The 14,469-nt window shown below is 37.0% G+C and overlaps 5 non-coding genes across 5 annotated transcripts; 1 reads left to right on the forward strand and 4 right to left on the reverse strand.

Moving 5' to 3' along the window:
• Positions 1-4,461: 4,461 nt before the first annotated feature.
• trnak-uuu lies at positions 4,462-4,534 on the reverse strand. Its single transcript has one exon. It is a non-coding gene; the product is annotated as a tRNA-Lys (tRNA).
• A 2,246-nt stretch (positions 4,535-6,780) lies between these two features.
• Positions 6,781-6,862, reverse strand: trnal-uag. The gene has a single exon. It is a non-coding gene; the product is annotated as a tRNA-Leu (tRNA).
• Positions 6,863-10,931: 4,069 nt separating this feature from the next.
• trnal-caa lies at positions 10,932-11,042 on the forward strand. The gene is made up of 2 exons: positions 10,932-10,969; positions 10,997-11,042. It is a non-coding gene; the product is annotated as a tRNA-Leu (tRNA).
• Positions 11,043-13,322: 2,280 nt separating this feature from the next.
• On the reverse strand, positions 13,323-13,395 carry trnak-uuu. The gene has a single exon. It is a non-coding gene; the product is annotated as a tRNA-Lys (tRNA).
• A 763-nt stretch (positions 13,396-14,158) lies between these two features.
• trnak-uuu lies at positions 14,159-14,231 on the reverse strand. Its single transcript has one exon. It is a non-coding gene; the product is annotated as a tRNA-Lys (tRNA).
• Positions 14,232-14,469: the final 238 nt, after the last annotated feature.

Here is a 14,469-nt window from a genome sequence, read left to right on the forward strand (position 1 = left end):
CTTCACAGTAGGGATGGTGTTCTTGGGCTGGTACTCATCATTCTACTTCCTCCAAACACGTTTAATGGAATTATGACCCAAAAGTTCTATTTTGGTCTCATCTGACCACATGACTTTCTCCCATGACTCCTCTGGATCATCCAAATTATCATTGGCAAACTTAAGACGTGCCTGGACATGTGCTGGTTTAAGCAGGGGAACCTTCCGTGCCATACATGATTTCAAACCATGACGTCTTAGTGTATTACCAACAGTAACCTTGGAAACGGTGGTCCCAGCTCTTTTCAGGTCATTGACCAGCTCCTCAGCTTTTCATTTTCATATTTCAGTATTTACTCCACACGCAATTATCTCTGGAACGTCCCCAAAGCCTTTTATAGTCATATTGTCTTTTATTGAATAGAAGATTATTTGTGTTTTCTTCAAAAGGGAAATCAGATCTTTACATTTCCAGCACATGTGTGATTTTACATGATTTTACAAGTCACGGTTTGGTGGATCCTTCAGCAACAATTCAGCAGCCAAACCTAATGTAAATGTACCAATGCAGATTCCTGTCATTTAAAAAGATCTTCATATGTCATTATCATCATCATTATTATGCTTAAGTTCATAATATACAATATGTGTCTTTACAGCCTGGTAGTCAAAGTTCATCTCCTTCAGCCAGTCCTTCATCTGCATCCAGACCTGCTGTTTCTTCCAGTTCTGCTCCTTTAACCATTTCTTCCTGGTGTTTTGAGTCACTCAGAGACTTGATATTATTTTACCATTTATTTTTGTGGATTTACTACTATTATAATCTATAGTTATTTATCATTAGGTTGTTGTTTCAGACCCAATTAGGAATTTTTTTTAATCTTTGTACTTGATTATATCTATTGTTAAATAACGTTTGTTAATATATACACTGATTTGTAATATTGTAGCATTTTCAGTAATTAAAAATAAAATATTTTATTGTTCATAGAACAGTGACTCGTGAATTATTCTGTGAACCTGCTGTGAACCCATTATCATCTTCATTATCATCTTCATTATTATTATTATTATTATTATTATTATTATTATTATTATTATTATTATGTAAGATATAAATATAAAAGATAAATACAGAACATGTCCCATATAATGAAAAAGAGACTTTTGTTAAAAAAAAGTGTTAAAGGTTAAATAATTACATGAACAAAAGAAATAAACATGCATTTTATGCACTTTATTGGAATTTCCAGTAAAAAAAATCAGTCAAATCACAAAGATATTAATGAACATGAGTGACAAGTGATGTATTTTTATTCACATCATCAGTATTTTTGTGCACTATTGAGGGATTTGAACCAGCGTCATTCACATCAGAGATTCTCCCTGGGAAGCACATAAGGCAGTTTGCTATAAAATATATACATCAATCTGCCAACAACCATAAGAAATGTGCAAGACATGTTTCCATTACCTTTTCTTTTTTCTTCAATTTTTCATTTTTTTCTTTCTCTTTTTCCTGTTTTTCCTTCTTTCCCTTCTTTTTTCCCTCTTCCCACCCCTTAACAGACTATTGATCCCCAGCTTCACACAGCTCACATCCTCAACTCTCAGTCTCACACTGCCCTCTAGCGGCACTATCCGGACGTGCTTCATGCTCCATTCTGTACTAATGTGACTTCTGTTTGTGTTTTTTAGCAGTGATTCTCAATCTTTTTCTGCCATTTACCACTTCAGAGGGGTGGATTTTTAAACCCCACCTGTCCTCCGTCACCTCAAAAAAGGATAATGAAGTACTTTCTGTCTAAAATGTCTAATTTATTAAACTATCCAATTCTAAATGATCAACTAGCATCAAAAACAAAAAAAGGGAAAAGAAAGGTGTAATTGTGTTATCACTTTAACTTTCTGTCACTTTGCAATCTGTGTAAAATAGAGCAAATGCATTTCATACATCTTTTCACAACTGAGTTGTAGACTTGATACTGTCACTCTCAAGTCATGTTTAATATTGAGATGAGATCTGTATTTAATTTTCAGTTTAGCAACATCTAAAAAGTTTCAGAGATAAAATGTGGCAAAAGGAACAGGATAACACAAACCAATTATATTTTCTTTAAGGCCGAATCTTTGGTTTATTGCTCCTACCATCTACCCTTTTTTGTCTGCTTGTGCTGAATTCCCTGTTTGTTTGTTTTTTGTGATCAATGTCACACATTTATCCATTGAATAGATTTTCACAACATTGTTTGTGCTGCTTTGTGTGTATGAACTTTATTCATATTGAAAATCATTAATGAAGAACAAACAAATAAATAAATAAAAATCACACAGTGTAGATCAGATGCAGGATGTAGAATCACTGAAAGCATTTTAAATGGGATTCATTGGTCTGTTTTGTGTACATGCAGGATTCAGGAGCATTTTTATTTTTTATCATATTGATATCTTGAGTTAGTTTTGTATTAAAATAAGATTTTTATAGTGTTTGTGATTTAAGTGCCTGCGATTTATGTGTCCAACTGGTCATGTGACCAGAGTGATGCTACATAAAAGTTAATGAAAAGCAAAAATTAAAGTATAACTATATAACTATATAACTATATAACTATATATATATATATATATATATATATATATATATATATATATATATATATATATATATATATATAGTTATAGTTATACTTTAATTTTTGCTTTTCATTAACTTTATTTTTGTACTGAGAAATGTAGAAATGTAAGATCTTTTAAACATGTATGTATTACAATCTTTCAACATTTCAGAGTGAAAAGTGATTGTAGTTTACTTATGCTGATGTTTTTCTGCTTTAGACTGTAGGCTTCGTGTTTTTTCTCTTGTTTATAACTGAGTTTATTTGTATGTTTGTTGTTTTTTTAGATAAAATGAATTCCAGTATTTCATCACTGTATGTTGGTGATCTGCACCATGAAGTGACAGATAACATGCTGATGGAGAAATTCAGCTCTGTGGGCCACGTTCACTCCATCCATGTCTGCAGGAACCGGAACGCCGGTGTTTTAATCAGTTACGCCTACGTCAACTTTCACCAGCGAGCCGATGGTAATTAAATCCTCATTAAACCCCAATAGACTATTTCTGCATTTATACCAGTTTATTGTCTACTAAATGCTCCAGGAGTCATTTGTGTATTATTTTACTACTTTATTACATGAATATGGTCAGGTTTTCTGACTTAAAATTTGAGTGTTTTCTCCTCACCCACCTTTCCCCAGTCTTTTTTACTGAAATGAATGACCTGTAATGAATTTTGTTTCCTCAGCTGAGCGAGCGTTGGCAACACTTAATTGTGAGCTCCCTATAGGGAAACCTATGAGATTCATGTGGTCTCCGAGGAAATTCACCATGAAGAAAAGTGGCATCGAGAACTTGTTCAAACATGGAAGCCTTTTTCTAAGACGCACCACCCAGTAACAGTCACTCGTTCCTCCACTTGCTCTCAGCTCAGGTTGGTGTGCAGCACGGCAGCACTTGGTGTCTAACAAAAGCCACTATCACGTCCCTGGGGGCCTCGAACCACCAACCTTTCAGTTAACAGCCGAACGCGCTGACCGATTGCACCACAGAGACATTGGCATTGTTTTTTTTGGTAATTTTGAAAGCTACATTGGCACATAAACATTAAAAAAATAAACCCTGTGTCTCTGATTGTATTACTCCCCATTCTACTGGATCCACTGCATGAAGTTTACTGGGTGGCACCTAAAACATCAGATCCCGGGAGATGCACAGGCTAAAACTCAGAAACACACACACACACACACACACACACACACACACACACACACACACACAGAGAAACCCTCAACACCACCGATAGATCAAACCACATACAGAAAATAATCTCCTGAAATGTTTAATCAGATTTATTAATAATAACAAAAATACAAATGCAATACCTGTGCCTTCTTTGCTAAAATATACATAATTTTGAAATATTATTTGTACCTTTGTGTGTTTGCATCTATTATATTTTATTATTTGACATCTTTGTAGTTTTTCCGGTAATCAAAAATAAAATGTTTTATTGTTCATATAACAGTGACTCGTGAATTATTCTTTGAAACCGCAGCATCTTTTGTGTTGCCTGTCCAGAGTAAAAACAACCCTATGTATTCACAATTCAAGTTTCAGTGACACGTCTAATAATGTCACAGTTAAAGGATGTTTAAACCATAGTTATTTGCATGGGAGGATCATGGGAATATCTTTTGGGTTCTAACAAAGACGACTATTGTCACAGCCATTTGTTGGTCAAAATTACCAGCATAAAGGATGCTTACCACAGTGAGACTAAACCATTATTTACTCATGTATGGGTAGGATAGGAAAACATCTGGAATATCAGAGGAAGAGTCATGGCATTTTGACATCAAGGGAAGATTCAGACAAACTTTAGATTTTCCACCAATAAGAACCAACAACTGTTAGCTTTTTAACGCCCAAACAGGGACTTGAACCCTGGACCCTCAGATTAAAAGTCTGATGCTCTACCGACTGAGCTATCCGGGCTCTGCGCGCATGTCTGCTGTTGCGACACCTGGCCTCAATAAAATACTTGTCTCTGCGCTTGCTCAGAGAGGGCGAATCTCAGGAGTTTCTTGAAGCTTTCTCCACTTGTTCAATGTGCCTTTCTTGTAAGAACCCACCATGAAGGTTATCCCCTATTTCATGTCCAACAGCAGTATTCAAGGAGCTCCTTTGCCAATCTTTGTCCATAGTCTAACGCATAGCATCAGCTTTTTGAAAACAAACTTTACATTTCATCACAGACCAAATGACTGACACTAAGTTCATTATTTCACTGTATAGTGTAACAGATTGTTTCCTGTACATATGAAAACTAACTCCTGAATCTTAATTATACCAACAATCAGGAATTTTAAAAGCGGAAAATGTCAGAGCCTGCAACGTGACCATCAGACTCCATTTGTCATTACAACCTTGATGAGAAACATGCAAAGCCAACTCTGTGCCATGAGGCAGGTTCCTGAAGCAACTCTGACCTGTTGGCACAACGTTAGCGCATCTGACTCCAGATCTGAACGTTGTGTGTTCAAATCACGTCGAGGTCATGGTTGCAGTGCTCTTGCTTTGTGGCCTCTTTTAGCAGCTGTTCTATCTTTGATTGTCTAATGTGGAGACTGAATTTGTCCAAAGTGGAGTCTGTCTCATCAAATTAACATTACTATATTATAACCCTCCTATAACATGTTACCAAGCTTTGTCAGGTTTGACTCGCTAAAGGACTTGGAGGAGATGAACTGAGATGATCGGTCAAAGGGAAATTAAAATGTATCTTTATTTTAAAACTGTTATGGATTATAAATTAATATCCTTCTAAAAGTTGCTAAGTAACACCGTGACATAATTGTGTGATGACGTCATTTCGTCGTTGAAGTGCAAGACTGCGTCTTTATCTTACAAAGTATATAGAAAATGTAGTACAGTAAAACCCCATTGTACAAACAACCTATAGTATGAGCAAACGGAGATACGAGTGACCTTGTTTGCAAAATTTTACCCTATTTCACTAGCAAATTTCGAAGCCACGAGCAAACCCATGCTGCAGGTTCCCCGTTTTCGGCGGAGTGAAGCATCAGTCACTTAGATGATGACGTATCACTCGGTCGCTCTCTTTGTTCAGTGCAGCAAAAACAGAACTTTTTTTTTTTTTTGTGTTATATTTTTATTTCACTAGAAATCTTGAAAAATGTCTCCCAAGAAAATCAGTGATGGTGCTGCGAAAACAAAAGTAAATAGAATTACCATGGAAACTGAGAAGGTTACGAGCATGTTGCGCATCTCACACTCGCAATCAACCACTACCACATGAGTAAGTGTTCAATTATGTTTACATTACGGTAATTTGCAGTGTATTTGTTTGTTAAAATAGGCTACAAATACTTTTTAAGTGCAGAAATAAGCGATCGAATGAGATCTCGGAACGGATTAAATCGCTTTTACATTCATTCTTATGGAGAAAATCAGTTTGAACGTATATTTTGGCAAAATTTCACTGAATATCGAAGACTCATCCAAATGCTTGAGCATGTCGCTGTGAGACACCAGTCTAGCTTTCATTTGACATCACTGGCTTGAACACTTGTTTTGTTATCATGATAGCTAAGCATGGTCTCTTATTTAAACAGAATCTGGTTCCAGGAATGGCACAAAAGTGCGCAGCTGTGTGGCTAAATCTGTGTGTAAATAAAGTGCAAAGGGAAAAGAATGCAACATCTTATCTGCTAGTATCCTCAGATTCTTTATTTTTTCGTTTCTATAGTGGCATTTTATCTTAATAATTCAATTAGGAGATGGATCATTGATGAACCATGACTCTCTTATTTACAGCATTTGTGAAAGAAAAAGTGTCACATAAAAGTAAAAGGACAGATTTCACAACAATGCTGTACAGAGTACACTGATCTGCATAATCCAGTCCTTTATTGTGTTCTGAAAATAAGCTTAGTATGTGTGTTTTGGACCTATCTGTTTGTTCTGAGAAATAAATACAAATCATTACTTTTTGACTAAAAAGGCTAAACTTGACAAACTAAAAGAAAAACTGTGTGCAGTGCAGGATAACCTTTGTATTCTATTTGACAAGAACTCGTGAGACTGTTTAACATAGAGCTAAAACAAGCACCTTTTGACTAGCATTTACAGCGACCCCCGATCTTGATGGATCTAGGCTTTGGACCCGCTGATTAAATTCTGCAGTATTTACGGAAGGAGATTTGACCAAATTTATAAAGTGGCAGCGGTGGGATTCGAACCCACGCCTCCAAAGAGACTGGAGCCTAAATCCAGCGCCTTAGACCACTCAGCCACGCTACTAGTAGTTAAGCTTCGAAATAGGACTGCCAGCTTGTGGAGGAGATGCTGTCGCGGCATGCACAAAACACGCTTAACGAAAGACTTTTGTTTGAGAACAAAGAAATAAAAAAACACACAACAGGCTGTGCAGAATTGGCAGTCCATTGCATTTCCCTCTGATTGTCAACAATCATCCACATATAAAAACAGGATTCAGACACAAGGTTTTTTTGCCACTGTCGTTTTGCCACAGCTGCTACGAATCATCATGGAAACAGACAACCTTTACAAATTTGACAGCGACAAAAACAGCTTCAGAAATTCTTCTAAAAGTAGCGGCACACTTGCATCATCTGCCAATGGTAAATTTTGGTTTGTTGTCTCAGTTGGGCTCTTGATGCCACTGGAGGCATTTAAGTGGACAGCAAGAAAGAAGGGGAGCCACAATCCCTAGGAAAGCCTTTGGAGGCAAAATGTCGCAATGCTTACGCAAACCACACAGCTTTGGAATTTCCTCTAAACAGTCAAGTATGGCTTTGCTGAAAAGCATTATATCCTGAAGCCTTGTGATAGAAATAGCAACAAAGCTAGAAGTTGCAATAATTCGGCAATTTAAGATAAAACCTTGCGACAAGGGTGGGACTGGAACCCACGCGTGTAAAGCACAATGGATTTGCAGTCCATCCTTAACTTTTTTTTTTTTGAGAATACATTTCCAAGTGAAAATACATCAGGTTAAAAGGCTCTCAACCTCCCAGAGCATGAAAATCACAATTATTTTTACATTCTTTTCATTTTGTTAAAATGACATTCTTCAATCTGAATCTTTTAAAACCTTAGTGACTTCCTGCATAAAAACTTTGTCAAATTCATCTATATGTCCATCTTCTTTAAAATGATAGAACAAGTATTCAACATTACTTTCAAATTTCCTTTTAAAACAAACCAGACATCCATTAAAAATTATTCTCTCTTTGCTACCACCCAACTTTCCCATATTGTACTCTTCATCAACATCATAAGTAGATTCAGAAGCGTTTTGTTTTTACTTTTCTTCTCAAAGCCCAACATCATCACCTTATTCCATTCCATATCATCATCATCTTCCCCCCTCAATTTTACCATCATTATTTTACATTTCCTATTAAAATCTTCTAATTCTTTACAGTATAAAAACAGGTGTAAAAATCCCTCAGCATCATTATTACAAACTTTGCATGAAGCGGACTGTTCCATTCCAATTCTTTTTTTTAATTGCATCTGTAAAAATAGCCTTATGTCGGAGTTCTGCAACTTTATTTGTATTTATTCAGTTTCATCCCTTCATATTCCTCCATATGCTGTCTTCTTTTAAATCTTTAAACGTGCGCAACCAATATTCATTTGCAACAGGTCTCTTAAAAACAGCGTTCCTGTCTGCTAAAATCCTCCTTTGCCTCCTCCATTATGTCCACAATGTATTGTGTTGGTAAAAACCCTCTTTGAATTCATATAAAACATCTCTTACTTTCATAATACCCACATCCCACCATTTCTTAAAGAATATCTTTTTCCCCCGATTTAAAATGCCATTGTTTAAGAATAAAGGCTGATTTAAAATGTTCTCTCTTCCTTGTGGATTAAAATGTACATGAGATAAAAATGTGCCCCAGGCCCTCAAGAGTTCTTTATAAAAGACTGGCAACCCCTCCGTCATTCAATTCTTTCTTTTCATCCACAGTATGTTGTCTCCAAGATTGAAGTTGCTACATTTATTTAAGAAAAAACCCATTGTTGCTTTCCATGTCGCCTTGTTTTCTTTATCCATTTATTTTTTTTACCATTTTCACCCTCAGACTGTTTTTTCTTTGTTCCACATCCATTAACTCCAGTCCTCCCTTCTCTACTGCTCCTATTAAGGTGTTGTATGCAATTCTTGCAGGCTTCTCTTCCCATAAAAAATCTAAAAAACATTTTTTCAGCCTTTTTTCTGCCCACAACGGCATAGATGATGTGTATAAAATGTACCACAGTTTAGGAATCATTAAGACGTTAAAAACTAAAACTTTCCCTTTTAGTGTTAATGTTCTCATTTTCCAAAATATCAACCTCCTTTCAATCCCTCCTAATATTTCCTCCCACATTGTTTCTTCTGCTTTCTTTTCATCCCTCCCATTAAAACTCCTAAAATCTTTATTTCTTTTGCTTCCATAAAAGTAAAATGCTCCATTAAAACCGCCGCCCTTCCGAATCTCATATATACCATTCTATCCTCGTTTATTTTGGCTCCTGATCCCCTACAGAACTTTTGTATGATTTGCATTGCATTTTTCACCCCTCCAGATCTTTAACCAATAGCGTTGTGTCACTCGCATACTGCAATATTTTATTCTTTTCTCCCTCGATGCCTAATCCTTTTATTCCTTGCTCTTGTTTTATAGTTAGTCCTGAAGGTTCCGCAACTAAAGAATATAAAAGTGCTGACAGCGGCATCCTTGTCTTATTGATCTGATTATTTTAAAACACTGTGTTAAAAACCCATTACATTTAATTTTTGTTACTGCACCTTTGTCTCCTAATCCATTTAATAAAATGTTCTCCAAACCCAAACCTCTTTAAAACGTCAAATAAGAAATTATGTTCCACCCTGTCGAATGCTTTCTCAAAGTCTAAACTGATAATAAAACCATCTTTATTCTGTTTACGCATGTATCTTATCATATCTTTTATACTAATTGTTGTGTCTGCTATATCTCTTCCTTTTAAACCATACACTTGGTTAGTTTTAATTATGCTCAGCATTACTTCCTTCAGTCTGTTGGCTAAGATTTTGGTTAAAATCTTAAAATCAGTATTCAGCATAGTGATTGGTCTGTAGTTTTTAATGCTCAAGCATTTGGATGAGTTTTTATTATACAGTGAAATTTTACCAAAATTTTTCAGTATCAAAAAAGCAACAGAACAGAGTCGACATGTTAAATAGTTTTCTCTCATGTTTTTTCAGTATCAATAACAACTCAAGTTTCCTCCACATGGGCTCAGTTCAGAAAAATTGACCAAGAAGGTACACCCCTATCTGAAGTGTGATTCAAACCCACACCTCCAGAGGAGACTGCAACCTGAACGCAGCGCCTTAAAAAGCTCAGCCATCCTGACAGCCAGGCTTTGACGTTTCTTGCATTGGTGACCATGTCTAGGCCATATGGTGAACATGCAACAGTAGCAGATGTATTTCGTTCATGGTTTAATTATCTACGGTGTTGACTTAAAAAAGTGCTGCTGATTCACTCAGCCATGGTTACGGAAGGTTTTTCTGATTCTGCACATCCATCAAAAACCTTTGTTTTACTGATGCGCCAAGTCTCAAATCAGCACTGAAATCAGTCATGATGCGCACATTCAACATTTTACTGTCTGGGGCGGCAAACACGGCAGCACGTTTTGTGCTATTTTTTTCTCCTAACAAAGAAACGAACATAAATTACTGTCTTTTTTGATCAAACAGAGCAACACATCATTCAAATATGTAAAGGCTCTACTTTTTTTGTACCAATAATAATAACAACAAAATGCTGTGCTTTTGTAAAGTAAAGAAAACAGATAGGGGGCGCTTTCTGCCATCTCTGTCATCTGTCTTTTTTACATTTAGAACAGCGCGATTAAATATTTGAATCGACTGACAGCCCTAATATTAATATGATGTGAGGTCCAGTTACCAGTGTGACACTGAAACAAGTAAAAACAAAGCCTTTACTACTAATTAAGTACATGTCAAAGCCCAAACTTCTTCACTGTAACTTCAGTAAAAAAGTATAGTCAGAACTTCAACTTTTACCAGAGTCTTTTAAAACATGAATATCTGTACTTCTACTTAAGTGAAGGATGTGTGTACTTTTGCCGCCTCTGCAAGCAGGCAGATGGATAGATTAAATAGATAGATATTAATCGATAGGAAAGATGAGCAGGTATATAGGCATTCAGACAGAAAAACAAAAGACTTACATAAATAAGAAACACACAAATAGAAGGATAGATAAGACAAACAAGTAGACAGAAATTTGTAAAAATAGTTTTATCAGCCACTAAGGGGATAAGAAACACAGGCTTGTATGTCAGGATGGCCGAGCGGTCTAAGGCGCCAGACTCAAGCTTCTATACATTCCAGGAATATGAGTCTTCTTGTCTCCACATGGAGGTGTGGGTTCAAATCCCACTTCTGACAGTAATTTTATTTTCATTAGAAAATATAAAAATATTGTTTCCTTTGTCTTTTAAACAAGAAATACAGAGGATACAAGTAGATGTTTATCTAATAGTGGGACAGACAGAGCGGAAAATAACAGTTAATACTGACAAGCAGCAGATGAATGGATGGATGGATGGATGGATGGATGGATGGATGGATAGATGGATGGATGGATGGATGGATGGATGGATGGATGGATGGATAGATAGATAGATAGATAGATAGATGATAGATAGATAGATAGATAGATAGATGATAGATAGATAGATAGATAGATAGATAGATAGATAGATAGAAAGACAAGCTGTCAGATAGGCATTCAGAAAAAAATATAAGACAGACAGAGTAATATATGAAAGGCGCCAGACTCAAGCTTCTATACCTTCCAGGAAACTGAGTGTTCTGGTCTCCACATGGAGTCGTGGGTTCAAGTCCCACTTCTGACAGTGACTTTATTTTCATTAGAAATCAAAACAGCAATGAAATAATTATTCCCCTTTGTATTTCAAACACAGACATAAAGAATAAACAAGTACAGAAAAACATGGCAGCATCAGTCGAGGATCTGGCAAAAAGTGTAACTGATCACTAAAGGATTAATTAAACAAGTCCTTTATCAATCTTTATCTTTATTCTCTGATTTTTAGTTCTCTATCAACAGGAAAGTGCTTTAGCAAGTCCTAATTTTATGATGGAGTTTGTGTGCAGATTTGCCGTGGGAGCTGCAGCTCGCAGTGGTTTATGCCACTCGTGATCTGGCACCCAGCAACCCCAAAGTCACTCCAAGTTATTCTTGGAGAGGTTTTCCATACGATCTACGATGTCCGTGGTGTCTTTTCTGATCAGGGAAGAATCACACAGCACACAGAATGCAGCATATGTTCTTCTTCAGTTTATTGCAGACAACAGACAAGTATATATATACACACTGAAAAAACCTGAGCTAATACTGTTCCTGATTGGGTAAGAAAACATAGTAACCAGAGATGTGTGAACCCACACAAAGACTTTCTGTTTACCTTACATACACACATCATAAAGATCAAGGATAGACACTGAACAGACAAAATAGGAACGTGTTTAAAAGTCTGATGCTCTACCAACTGAGCTATCTGGGCTCTGCTAAGGTACGTTCTTCGAACCTAGAACAGTTGCGACACCTGGACTCAATAAAATACTTGTCTCTGTGCTGGCTCAGAGGGCGAATCTCATGAGTTTCTTCCACCATGAAGGTTATCCCCTTTTTCATGTCCAACATCAGTAATCAAGGATACAGGCTAGTTGAAAAATGTGACTATGTATAACTCACATAAAAAGCACCTTAAAAGCTCCTTTCCCAATCTTTGTCCATAATCTTATATATAGCATTTGCTTTTTGCAAACTAACTTTACATTTCATCACCGACCAAATGACTGACACTGAGTTCATTATTTCACTGTATAGTGTAACAGATTGTTTCCTTTACATATGAAATGTAACTCCTAAATCTTACTTAAAACAACAATCAGGGACTTCCGATGCGGAAAATGTCAGAGCCTGCAACCTGACCGTCAGACTCAATTTGTCATTTGAACCGCGATTAGATAAATGCAAAGCCTTCTCTGGGCCAATGAGGCTGGTCAAAACAGCCCTCGGACCTTGTGGCGCAACGGTAGCTTGTCTGACTCCAGAACAGAATGTTATGTGTTTGAATCAAGTCATGGTTGCTGGAGTCTTGCTTTTTGGCCTTTATTAGCAGCTGCTCTATCTTTGATTGTCCGATGTGGAGACTTTGAATTTGTCCAAAGTGTAGTCTGTCTCATCAAATAAACATTAGTACATTATAACCCTCCTATAACATGTTACCAAACTTTGTCAATTTGCTCTAGCTGAAAAAAAGATAACTCTGCAAATAGTGACTAAGATGTATTCACAATTCAAGTTTCAGTGACACCTTGAATAATGTCACAGTCAAAGTATGTTTGAACCAATGATATTTGCATGGGAGGATCATGGCAATATCTTTTGGGTTTAAACAAAGACGACTATTGTCAGAGCCATTGGTTGGTCAAAATTAACACCATAAAGGATGCTTACCACAGTAAGACTAAACCATAATTTGCTACTGTATGGGTAAGACTTGGAAAGCATGTGGAAATGTCAGAGCCTGTACTCTGTGCAAGAAAAAACATCATGGAATTTGGACATCAAGGGAAGATTCAGACAAGCTTTGGATTATCCCACCACCAAGAATCAGTCAGCCGTTGGCTTTTTAACGCCTGAACAGGGACTTGAACCCTGGACCCTCAGATTAAAAGTCTGATGCTCTACCGACTGAGCTATCCGGGATCTGCTCAAGTAACTGCTTCGAACCTAGAACAGTTGCGACACCTGGCCTCAATAAAATACTTGTCTCTGTGCTTGCTCAGAGGGCGAATCTCAGGAGTTTCTTGAAGCTTTTTCCAATAGTTTAATGTGCCTATTTTGCAAGACGCCCACCATGAAGGTTATCCCCTTTTTCATGTCCAACAACAGTAATCAAGGATGCAGGCTAGTTGAAAAATGTGACTATGTATAACTCACATAAAAAGCACCTTAAAAGCTCCTTTGCCAATCTTTGTCCATAGTCTTATATATAGCATTTGCTTTTTGAAAACTAACTTTACATTTCATCACTGACCAAATGACTGACCCTGAGTTCATTATTTCACTGTATAGTGTAACAGATTGTTTCCTTTACATATGAAATGTAACTGCTGAATCTTACTTACACCAACAATCAGGGACTTGAAATGCGGAAAATGTCAGAGCTTGCAACCTGACCGTCAGACTCAATTTGTCGTTACAACCGCGACGAGAAAAATGCAAAGCCTTCTCCTGGCCATGAGGCTGTTCAAAACAGCCCCTCGGACCTCGTGGCGCAACCGTAGCGCGTCTGACTCCAGATCAGAAGGTTGCGCGTTCGAATCACGTCGAGTTCATGGTTGCTGGACTCTACCTTTTGGCCTTTATTAGCAACTGCTAATCTCATAAAATTTTGACATCAAGGAAAGAGTCAAACAAGCTTTGGATTATGCCACGACCTAGAATCAGTTAGCCATTGGCTTTTTAACACCCGAACAGGGACTTGAACCCTGGACCCTCAGATTAAAAGTCTGATGCTCTACCGACTGAGCTATCCGGGCTCTGCTAAGGTGCCTTCTTTGAACCTAGAACAGTTGCGACACCTGGACTCAATAAAATACTTGTTTTTGTGCTGGCTCAGAGGGCGAATCTCATGAGTTTCTTGAATCTTTTTCCAATAGTTTAATGTGCCTTTTTTGCAAGACGCCCACCATGAAGGTTATCCCCTTTTTCATGTCCAACAGCAGTATTCAAGGATGCAGGCTAGTTGAAAAATGTGACTATGTATAACTCACATAA

Source organism: Silurus meridionalis, chromosome 3 (genome assembly GCF_014805685.1).
Source record: "Silurus meridionalis isolate SWU-2019-XX chromosome 3, ASM1480568v1, whole genome shotgun sequence".
NCBI lineage: Eukaryota > Metazoa > Chordata > Actinopteri > Siluriformes > Siluridae > Silurus > Silurus meridionalis.